We start from the raw sequence: 12,220 nt of genomic DNA, 5'->3' as shown, positions 1-12,220 counted from the left end.
AGATTTTGATACATAGGTATCTATGTAAATAACGGCCCCTCAAATATGTCCACATCCTAATCTCTGGAATTTGTTAATGTTACCTTCCACAATAGAAGGGACTTTGCAGATGTGATTAAAGACTTTGAGATGGAGAGATTATCCTGGATTATACAGATGGGCCCAAAATAATCACAGGGGTTCTTAGGAAATTTAAGAAAGCAGAGAAATTTTCCTGGCTGTGGTCAGAGGGAGATGTGACTGCAGAAGAATGATCAGAGACATACAGTATTGCTGTTTTGAAAATAGAGGAAGGAGCCATGAGCCACGGAATGTGGGCAGCCTCTAGAATCTGGGGAAAAAAAAAAAGCAAGAAAATAGATTTTCTCCTAGAGCCTCTAGAAGGAGTGCAGCCCTGCTAACACCTCGATTTTTTTGCCCGGAGAGCTCTTATTTCTGACTCCATAACTATAAGATAATAAATGTGTATTACCTAAGCGGTTAAATTTGTGGTAATTTGTTACTGCAGCTATAAAATACAAATCAGTATCTAAGGCGGTAAAGCTAAGAATTAATAGTGTTTTAGCCAGAGTGTTGCAATGGAAGGTGAACTCTGTAATACCAAAATAACTTTTTCCATTCCTTAGGAATTGTTTCCCTTCCACATTTCAAATCTTATTTTCCCATAAAGTAAAATGTGTATTTATTCATTAAAAAGTAATTCTAAATATAAAATATTAGAGTTGCCATAAATCTTAGATATCATTCTAGTGTGACCTGAAATTTACAGATGGAGAAACTGAGCAACAGCCAAAGATTCCATGGCAAGTTACCAATAGATTGGAGCTTAAATTCAGGCATCGTTCGGTGTTCTATCATATGTACCCTTAGAAATTTGTTCTGGAATTGTGGAATATCTGAGTCACTTGTTGGAAGAGGGTGCTTACTTAGAGAGGTAGACGAATCTTCGTCTCGTTGACAAGATTAATTGTGGGATTTGTCACCTTGGAAAGCCCTAAAAACCTGATCCTTCCTTAAGAGATGGAGTAAGTCACATTAACAAACTTCACTGGTCAGTAACTTGACATGCATATGGGGGAAGGTACCAACTCAAAATGGAGGGGCTTGGGAGATGGTGGGGACACATCAAAAATAAATTTTCCAGGATGCCTGGGTGGCTCAGTCGCCTTAAGCGTCTGCCTTCAGCTCAGGTCATGATCCCAGGGTCCTGGGATCCAGTATCACATCGGGCTCCCTGCTCAGCGGGGAGTCTGCTTCTCCCTCTGCCTGCTGCTCCCTCTGCTTGTGCGTGCTCTGTCTCTCTCTGACAAATAAATAAAATCTTTACCAAAAAAAGTAATAAAATAAATTTTCCTTATTCTTCCCTGGGATCTGTTATAGTGTTATAGATTCTGTTTTTCTCCAGACTTCTCCCCAATGGAAGATCCACTCGTTCTCAAAACTCAGTGCCCAGACAGAGGCCTCTAGACATCAAACCTGAGAGTGGCACTCTTTCCTTTCTCTGTCCTCAGTTGTAGTTCTCCTTCCACACTTTTATGGTGGGGATTTAAGGTAGCCAAGGTTTTTGTTCCTTCTACTTAAGGTTTTATTCACAGACCAACAATGCTGTTCTCATACAGTTTTTCTCTTGGACATAATAATGGAACTTTGGAAAGAATATATTAAACCCATGTCTTAAATCTGCTAAATTTATATTACAGTGCTTTAATAAGACAGTACTGTAGGGGGGCGCCTGGGTGGGTCAGTCATTAAGCATCTGCCTTCGGCTCAGGGCGTCATCCCGGCGTTCTGGGATCGAGCCCCGCATCGGGCTCCTCCGCTTGGAGCCTGCTTCTTCCTCTCCCACTTCCTCTGCTTCTGTTCCCTGTCTCGGGGGCTGTGTCTTTCTCAGTCAAATAAATAAATAAAATCTTAAAAAAAAAAAAAAAGTACTGTAAGAGGATACAATATGATACAGAACTTTTACCCTAGGTCTTCCCTCTGCATTCCAGCTCTCTAAACCATCTCTTCCTCCAGTTGTGATTTAATGTATCCTCAGAGATTGACAGCTGAGTGTTGTCTTCTGTTCTTGACTGCCCATGTTTAAGCCAAACTGATATAACTAACAAGGTGAGTCTGCTGTGGGTATGTATGTGTAGCCATATACTTACAGTGCACTTCAGAGATATGCTAATTTGGCCAGGGTTTTATTAGAACAGAATATTATTTTTACTTTTTTTATAGTTCAACACTCAGGTACAGTGTAATTCTCAAGATTTTTCAGAGTAGATTTGGAGAAGGAATGTAGTCAACTGGTAATGATATTTCAGCAATGATTCCTTACTCTAGTGTCTGATATTTTGCCATTTTTATATTGACTGCTGTTGAAAATCACAATTCACTTCAGTGTTTGTTGCCTCTTTTACTCCATTCACTTACACTAGGTGGTAGAGGTACAAAAATGAATAGGACACATTGTCTATAGACCTGCCTGTAGTGTTTATAGACCTTTGTCATGTGTTACCTCATTGGCTTGTTCTTAGAAATCATCAGACTTGGAAGCAAACTATTTGACCCTATGAGTCAACCCATGTTGATAATCTACCACTAGAAGTTTGATATAGCTGGAAGTTTGATTTTGCTATAAAAAATATGAGCAAACATGTTCAAAACATGAATAGAGGCTTACCCCTGTCTTTACCCTTACCAGAATGTAAGTTCTAAGAAGATAGAAGTTGTTTTCTTTTGTTTACTGCTGTGCTTCCATTGCCTGGAACAGTGGCCCATAGTAGGTACTCAGGAGCTGTTTGCTGAGTGCCTCCTTATCTTTCAGCTTTTAACTCAGATGTGTGCATATGATGTTCTGGCTGCCTGTTCCTTTATGGATATATTTACCTGATCTCCCAGTGGCCTGCATTTAGTCACACAGCCGTACTTAGCTGTAGGGTAGGACACTGAGGCTTTATTCTGGGAAGCTTTCTGCCCTGTTAAAAAATAGAGGTCTTGGGGCGCCTGGGTGGCTCAGTGGTTAAGCGTCTGCCTTCGGCTCAGGGCGTGATCCCAGGGTCCTGGGATTGAGCCCTGCATCGGGCTCCTTGCTCTGCTGGGAGCCTGCTTCTTCCTCTCCCACGCCCCTGCTTCTGTTCCCTCTCTCGCTGGCTGTCTCTCTGTCAAATAAATAAATAAAATCTTTAAAAAAAATATTAATATTAGTAAGGAAGAAGTGGAGAAAAAGAGACTTGAAAATTACTGGTGGTCTCTACCGTAACTGTAACCAGTGATATCTGTCAGATGTACCTTTGAGCTAAGGGGTGTCACGACTTGGCGTAAAGCAGGCTACGGCTAGTGACAGCACAAGGCAATGTGTAAAGTCAAGAAAGTACCAGAGAAGGATTCAGATGTTTACCTGAGGTAAAAGAGCAGTAAATAATTTTATTTGAACAATGGTACGGTATTAAAGGAATGAGAGGACCCGTGCTTTCAAAGTGTTGAGAGAGCTTTTTACTCTATCATTGGTAATATTGCTACCTGCTTTAGGGATGGTGTGCAGTTTTTAAGCTGTTCAGCTGTATTGCTAAAAGTCCTAGTAATCCGAAGCGAGGCTTAGACATTAGAAGTTGGAGAACGTGGGTGTTTTGTTTTTTGTTTTTTTTACTTAGTAGTAATTGCTGTATACTTTTATCTTAATTTCCACGTAGGGTCTGATAACTCCCCAGAGAACATCCAGACTTCTCTCCTGAGTTCAAGCCTTGTCTCTCTGACTGCCTTCTGGATATCTCATGAACGCTCTTTGCTCAACCAGAGTTCTCTTCCTCTACATTGAAGGCACTCCAAAATGTTTAAATTAAATTGAACAGTAAAAATATAAAGTCCTGTTGAGGGGTGCCTGGGTGGCTCTGTCAGTTGAGCACCTGCCTTCCACTCAAGTCATGATCCCGAAGTCCCCGGGATGGAGCCCCGCATCGGGCTCCCTGCTCAGTGGGGAGTCTGCTTCTCCGTCTCCCTCTGCCCCTCGCCCCACTCATGCGCTCTCTCTCACGCGCGCTTTCTCTCAAATAAATAAAAATCTTTTTTAAAAATTAAAAAAAAGAAATTTCAGTGGTTTTAGATTAACCTTACCAATCTATTAAAAAAAAAAGTCCTGATGAGTGGAATCATGAAGTGTTTGATCTTTTTGTCCTAAATTTTTAAAAAATCATGAAAGTAATATATGTTTATTGTTAAACTATTTAAGTGACCTAAAATAAAATTTAAGAAGTGAAAATTTCTTCCTATCTCCACCTCCTCTCAGATCTCATTCTCCAGGGTTATCTTTACTGGCTATTTTGATAGTAGGTGTCTTTCCAGACTTTTTGTGTGTATGTATGTATATATGTATATCTATCTATCTATCTATCTATCTATATGCAATATATACTATTTTCCTTCTAAAAATAAGATCATATTACAGATTGTTTTCAACTCACCATTTGCTTAATATAGTACATGTTGAGACATCTTTCCATCTTTTCATGTCATTATTAGAAGGTTATTTTATCTGGAATGGCTAAGACCTTACGTGTTCTATATTAATATTTCCAGAGTTTAGCTATCTTAACTCTAAGAAAAAACAATGATAAAAAAAATTAGACATGGGGGCGCCTGGGTGGCTCAGTCGTTAAGCGTCTGCCTTTGGCTCAGGGCGTGATCCCAGGGTCCTGGGATTAAGCCCCGCATCTGGCTCCCTGCTTCTTCCTCTCCCACTCCCCCTGCTTGTGTTCCCTCTCTCACTGGCTGTCTCTCTCTGTCAAATAAATAAATAAAATCTTTTTAAAAAATTAGGCATGTAATATTTGCATAATTTGTAATCCAGTGCTGTAAAATGATTGCACACACCAGAATCTACAAACAGCTGGGAACCGTGGTTGGTTGCTGCCTGTAATTACAATATAGCTCATTGTCACATGTATTACCCCCTGTGATATCATCAACTGACTTTTTTTTTTTTTAACAGCCCAGAGGACCAAGTCATCACTGGGCACTGTGCACCGTAACAATGCACTTCATTTTTACAATGGTATTCTTTTTCAGTGGATGAGCATTTGCAAAATCTTAATTCAGCTGTTTGGATGTTTTTGGTGTTTAGACTCTTAACTAAATGATTCTCTACTGTCTAGATTTATCTCATCCTTTTCAAAGACTGCATTATATTTTTGTAGTATGAATTTGCCGAATTTTATCTGAATACGCCCATGACCATTCTATTGAGGAAAAACTTTAGCATATTTTTATTTAGCCCTATGGTTAACTTAGTAGTAACTTAAGCAGTCTGTAAGTGTTTAATGAACAAATCTACCTCTTGACTCTTTCCCCTATGTATTTAAGTCTTTCTGCTCCTTTCTTCTTTTTAAGCCTTTGCTCTCTATTTCCCTTTTACCTAAAGCATTTCACCTTTTCCCTTTGTAAGCCTAGGGCAAGTATCAACAGCTTACCTGTCACTTTTGCATCTTTATGCATTCCTCTTCTACTTAACTTGTAACTCACAATATGCTGTCTTTCTCTCATTTCCGTTTTTTAACCTTTCAACCTTAATCACTGCTGCCCGAGCCCATGGGAGATCCTAGGGGATATACATAATCAGCAATTCCCCCCACAAAATGAAAAAAAATTTTAGCCAAACACTTATTCATAGATGTCCCATTTTATTCTAAGTAGAATCCCTAAATATTTGAGAAGTAATTGTATCCACAGAATAAAGACATGTAAGAAACATGTGCAACAGATAGTAAGAGGATACAAAAGTCAAAAACAATGCTTTAAAAGATCCTTTGAACAGAGTAAATGAAATAATGGACATAGCTGATAACCAAATGGTGATCTAGAAATTCCATCAAAGAAAATCTCTTCGAATGTAGAGCAAAAAGCCAATGATGGAATCAAAGAGAAAAGCCCAGCGTTTCTTAACCTTTTGTGCACATTAGAATCATCTGAGATACTTTTTAAAAACACTGATGCCATTGGGGCGCCTGGGTGCCTCAGTCAGTTGAGCATCCAACTCTTGGTTTCAGCTCAGGTCATGATCTCAGGGTCGTGAGATAGAGCCCTGAGTTAGGCTCCACACTCAGCGTGGAGTTTGCTTGAGATTCTCTCCCCCTCCTTCTGCCCCTCCCACCTGTGCATGTGCGAACACTCTCTCTCAAATTAATAAATAAATCGTAAAGAAAAAACCCACTGAGGCCCTGGCGCCACCACAGACCAATTAAATAGAGATTCTCTGGGAGTGGGATGCAGGCATCAGTGGCTTTTTTTTTTCAATTTTTATTTTTTTTAAAGATTTATTTATTTATTTATTTATTTATTCGACAGAGAGAGAGAGAGACAGCCAGCAAGAGAGGGAACACAAGCAAGGGGAGTGGGAGAGGAAGAAGCAGGCTCCCAGTGGAGGAGCCTGATGTGGGGCTCGATCCCAGAATGCCAGGATCACGCCCTGAGCCGAAGGCAGACGCTTAACGACTGAGCCACCCAGGCGCCCCCATCAGTGGCTTTTTAAAAGCTTCCCAGGTGATTCCGTGTTTAGAAACATGCTTAAGAGATCTGAAGGATAAAACCAAGATGTGTACAGTCTGTCTCGTAAGACTTTGAGGTAGAGGACAGACATCGAAGGAAAAGAAATAATAGTAAGAACTTCCCTGAGATCCCCAAAGACTCATCTTGAGCAGTTAAAGTCTAGGATATTCAAGGCCCCTGCAGGAATTAAGAAGACAAATACCACGATATATACTGCTGGTAAGTCTGAACCCCAAGAATAAAGAAAATCCATATATATCTATAAAGAATGGGAGCCACCTTGTGCTGTAGGGAGGGAAGGAGACCTACCTGGCCTAACTGACCCAAACACCGCTTCTGCTCTCTTCCCCAGACGTGGTTCTCTACTTAATTTTTCTGGCGCACTGCTGCTTTTCGTGATGCTGACCCCAGGCTCCCTTGGGAAGAGCTGTTCTTACAGTTGATGTTTAGAAGGCAGTTTGCACTTAAGCTTTGTCCTCTCCTTCAGTCGGATCCCTTCTGCCTTCTAGTTCAGGGACACACCTTTGCTTGTTTTCCAGCTCAGTTAGAGCTTTACAAATTTTTCTGTAATTCCAGGGCCCTCTTGGAGAAAGTTGATAATTTAGTACTGTCTTTCAACCTTTGGCATTTGGATGGTCTAATATTTTCTAGATTTTTTTTGTTTTAATACGAATATATTTGAGAACGGTAATTCATCCAAGTAGTCAGTGACAGAAGTAATTATAAATTTGGTCTGTTAACCTTGCTTTCTTCGGTAACTACTTGAACTGAGAAAAGCGAGTGTAGCAAAGCATTGTATGTATCTAAGAGAATAAGGAGGAAGTAGTTTGTAGCTATAAAATGGTAATTCCATCAGGATTCTCTTTCCTCTCCAGTCTTCTTTTTTTTTTTTTTTATAGATTTTATTTATTTATTCAACAGAGATAAAGACAGCCAGCGAGAGAGGGAACACAAGCAGGGGGTGTGGGAGAGGAAGAAGCAGGCTCATAGCAGAGGAGCCTGATGTGGAGCTCGATCCCATAACACCGGGATCACGCCCTGAACCGAAGGCAGACGCTTAACCTCTGTGCCACCCAGGCGCCCCCCTCTCCAGTCTTCTTGACTGGACATCTGAGCCTTCAGTCCCTGAAGAACTGATGCAGCAGTCCCTGCTGGAGGCTGGGCTCAGCACTTTGGTTGTACACTGGAAATGAGCAAGGCAGCTTCAGTTAAAGGGAAAGTAGGAGGATTAAAGAGTAATGTTAAGTCTGGCTGACTGTTCTATTAATTTCCGTTTGCTGTGGTCTCAGATTTCTTTCTTTTTTTAAAAGATTTTGTTTGTTTGTTTGTTTGTTTGTTTGTTTGAAAGAGCGCATGAGCAAGGGGAAGAGGGAGAGGGAGAAACAGTCTCCTAGCTGAACAGGGAGCCCCACACGATCCTCCATTCCAGGATTCTGAGGTCATCCAGGACTCCAAGATCATGACCAGAGCTGAAGGCAGACTCTTAACCAACTGAGCCACCCCGGCCCCTCTTTTTTCTTTTTTAATTGTGCTTAAATATACATAACATAAAATTTACAGTTTTTACCGATATTAAACGTACAGTCCAGTGACAGTAAGCACATTCACACTGTTGTACAATTATTACCACTCTTGTTCTCCAGAACTTTTTCACCTTCCCAAAAAGAAACTCTGCACCCATTAAATACAACTGTCCATATCTCCTTCCTCCAGCCCCTACTAATCTCTATTCTACTTTTCTGTCTCTATGAATTTGCCTATTCTAGGTACCTCATATAAGTAGAGTCCTATAATATTTGCCCATTTGTGTCTGGTTTATTTCACTTAGCATAATGTTTTAAAGGTTTGTCCATGTTATAGCATGTGTCAGCATTTTATTTTTATGGCTGAATATTTTAATCATACATACATGCACACATACCATATTTTGTTTATGGACACTTGGATTGTTTCCACCTTTTGGCTATTGTGAGTAGTGCTGCTATGAAGATTGCTGTGCAAGTCTCTGCTTTCAGTTATTTTGGGTGTATATCCAGGAGTGGAATAGCTGGATCATAACGGTAATTCTGTGTGGAACATTTTGATGAACCACAGAAGGTGTACCATTTTGTATTCCCATCAGCAAGGCATGAGGGTTCCAGTTTCTCTACAGTCTCCCCAAACATTGTCATTTTCCATTTTTTGAAAATAGCTATTCTAATGGGTGTGAAGGTATCTAAGGGAGAGCAGAATATGTGATCCCAAAATATGCCACTTTGGCATGTGGACTACTTTGAGCTCAAGGCAGTCAAGGTCTAACAGACTCAGGAAGAGATAGATAGGTAGATAGATAGATAGATAGATAGATAGACAGATTTTTTCTTTTTACCTCTCCCTTAACTGCCTAAAAGAATTTAGTTGGAGGAGGGCCTGTACCAGGATGAGAGCTAATACCAGAGATAACTTTTTATATAAAAAAGACTTATCTGCATGGCAGGACAAACATTTGTTTACCAAACATGTGCTCTTCCCATTGTCCTATGAATTGTCTTCCTCCCCTTTAAAGTCCCCTTCTCCTTAGCTCGGGAAGGTTTATAAACCTCAGTTGCTTGAGTGTCTGGGGCCTTCATATCTTTGGGGGTTCCCATAGGTACAAAATTAGGGTTTTTTTTTTTTCTTGTTAATCTGTCTTATGTCACTTTAATTATTAGACCAGTGGAAGAACCTAGAAGGGAGGAAGGAGAAAGTTTTCCTCCTTCCATATCTCACTGCGATTTTGATTTGCATTTCCGTAAAAACTAATGATGTTGAGCATCTTTTTGTGTGCTTATTGGCCATTTGTACATGTTTTCACAGTTTCCTTTTTTGAAGGAGAAAAAAATGTATGGGCATGTGTGGGAGTATTATGCATCACCTTCCCATTCCCCACCCAGGGTGGAGGAAGGATGTTAACTGGGGGGGGAAAGTAGAGGGCTAAATGTAGTGTGCAGCTTCATACCGATGTGTAGGCTATCCTCATATGTGATCTTGTTTCCTCTGCTGAATATTTATCTTTTTTGTATGCATGTCTCTTCTACAAATAGATAACTCCTCTTGACACTCCCAGGTGTTACTGGACTTGAACATTTTGATAGAGATGTGGGGTTGAAAGTCAACGAGGACTTTCCGGTTCATCCTTACATGAGTGTTTTCAAAATTAAGATAAATTATTGGATCTGGTTACAAGTCCTAGGGTATACCTCTTTCCTTGTGTGTTTTCTTTCTTTTGTGTTTTAGTTTTAGGAGGCTGAAAGCCTTTATGGCCCAGGCATCTGTGGTCCTTAGAATGCTACTGTCATTTTTCTGTGCCACTAACAAAGTATCCAGTTCCTATATTCTTTTTTTGTTGTCTTTCTGAAAACTCTCATGTTAGAGAGGAGGACAATCTGATACAGGTTACCTATATTTTAACAGAGAACAACACAGTGAATAATACACATGGGGAATCAGTGGATAATGCTTTGAAAATGATTTCTTATTTGGGGGATCTGACAATTTAGTTACGTTAACTGAATTTTTCAGTACACTGTTGGTGACATTTTAAGCGTATTCTCATTTTTCTGTTATGTCTCAGGTGTTTGCTGACTTGCACTTTGGAGAGTGCCTGCTTATCTGGCACGTCCATAACAGAACTGTGTGTTCCCTCTCTGATGGACTGGCTAGCACTTCCCCCCTTTGGACAGTTCAGAACAGTGAGCTTTATCATAGATTAATATCCATAGCTACATAGTGATTTTAAATCCAGAATAAACCTAGAGTGGGGGAAAGAAGAAAAGACTCCCTTATGAAAAAAGTGAAACTTTCTCAGTGTGTCTTGCAGGTTTTTAGGAATTGTCTCATCTTACTGCCTTTTTTCATATGACACTAGGTCAAGGAAAAAGGTTTTTAAACATTTGTTTTGTTTGCTTATAAAAATCTGTACCCCAAAGAACATAACTGGAATTAATGGAAGAAACTTGAAAAGTTCAGTTTATTTCTTTACTCTTCCAGATTTATCTGCCTTTTAAAGTTGAAAAACATTTTATTGTTTTTTATCGTTGTGTTTTAATTACTCATGCTACTAGAACAATACTCCATACTACTCGGAACCATTGTCTGAGATTACTTGTATCCCTTGAAGTGTTAGAACCAAATGTGAAGAGCAAATTCCTTTATCAAATGAGACTTACAAAGGTAGCCAATCAACTTTAAACAAGTTCTCTATTTATTGAATTTTAGCAAGCTGTTGTTTCCAAAGGGTAGGGTTAGAACCAAAGGAAACGGCTTTTTTTTTTTTTTTAAAGATTTATTTATTTGATAGAGCAATGCATGCAAGCGGCAGTGGCGGGGGTGGGAGTGGGGTGGAGGGGCAGAGAGAGGTGGGGGAGAGACTCTCAAGCAAACTCCCAGCTGAGCACAGAGCCTAATGTAGGGCTTGATCTCATGACCCTGAGACCATGATTTGAGCTGAGATCAAGAGTCAGATACTTAACCAGCTGAGCTGTTTTTTGATTGACGATGTTTTCATTTAAAAATGTAGCTGATCCCCAATTGATAAGCATTAAAAAGAAAGGCAGTGTCTTTGGATGTGTGGTAGTCATGCTTTCTCAAACTTTTAGGCTGTTTTGTGGTATTTGTGCTTGGGTGCGTGTGCGCGCGCGCACACACACACACACACACACACACACACACGCTGTCGTAAATGATTTGAAAGTAAGTAGCAGACATCATGTCACCTCACCCGTAAATAGTTCAGGATGTGTCTCCTAAGAATGAGGGTGTTTTTCTACATAAGACCACAATACTGTATCACATTCTAGAAAGTTAACATTAAAAAGTGATTATAATCTAATGTATAGTCTTATTTTTTTAAGTCTTTCTAATTCTCCCCAAAATGTGCTTTTATAACACTTTTGTCTCCCTAATCCAGGATCCAGCCAAAGATGACACATCGCATTTGGTTGTTGTATCTCTTTAGTCTCCTTTAAACTAGGACAGGCCCCTATCTTTTTTTGGGTGAGGGATCTTTCATAACTAACATTTTGAGGCATCTAGGCCAGTGGTCTTATATGATATTCCACAACTGATTTTGTCTTTTCTTCTTGATTAGTTTCAGGTTAAATGCTTTTGGTGCCTGTATACTTCCCATTCCGTCACATCGGGCGCAGTGAGAGCAGTGTGTATTAGTTTTGGTGACGCACAGTTTGGTCATGCTGCAGACCACTCGTGCTAAGGGCTGTCAGATCACTTTATTGGAAAGTGCTTTTCCTTTATTAAGTAATCTGTAGGTTTACGCTTTGAGACTCTGTGGCTGTCCTACTCCCCAATAACCTTCCACCTGGTTATTTTAATTTGCTCATTGATTTAATTCATGGTTTTGACAGGGGTCTATTCATGGATGTCAGTTTATGTATGAGGCACAGGAAATTTTTTTGTGTCAGTGTATTTTTCTGGGAATACGATTCATGACTCCCTAAATATTTAAAAGATCTTTTCCCCTCTGTTTTGGAGGTGCCTTCTACAAGTCCTTATGCATTAGAGAAGTCTGTCATAAGCAGTTGGTTACTAGAAGCTGGGAACCACCCCTGTTCATGTAATTTTCCTAATTATCTAGCCTGGCATCACATACAGCTGGGGACTTAATTTCTGTTGTTGTTTGTTTGAGAATGCTTTGTTCTGGCCTCTCCCTTATCCTGAG

At 40.0% G+C, this 12,220-nt stretch overlaps 1 protein-coding gene across 11 annotated transcripts in view; it reads left to right on the top strand.

The window, feature by feature from the left end:
* FKBP5 (FKBP prolyl isomerase 5) overlaps positions 1-12,220 on the top strand; it is a 114,496-nt gene that overhangs the window by 38,723 nt on the left and 63,553 nt on the right. For 2 of the 11 annotated variants that reach the window (XM_048225774.2, XM_048225777.2), the window contains exon 4: positions 1,992-2,109. The exons of the other annotated variants lie outside the window; for them this stretch is intronic. The gene's annotated coding sequence lies outside the window, so the exon portion shown is untranslated. The remainder of the gene's footprint in view (positions 1-1,991; positions 2,110-12,220) is intronic. 11 annotated transcript variants of the gene reach the window in all.

Source organism: Ursus arctos, unplaced genomic scaffold, assembly GCF_023065955.2.
Source record: "Ursus arctos isolate Adak ecotype North America unplaced genomic scaffold, UrsArc2.0 scaffold_31, whole genome shotgun sequence".
Classification (NCBI taxonomy): Eukaryota; Metazoa; Chordata; class Mammalia; order Carnivora; family Ursidae; genus Ursus; species Ursus arctos.
The sequence above is the reverse complement of the archived record's forward strand: the minus strand, read 5'-3'. Positions and strand labels throughout refer to the sequence as shown.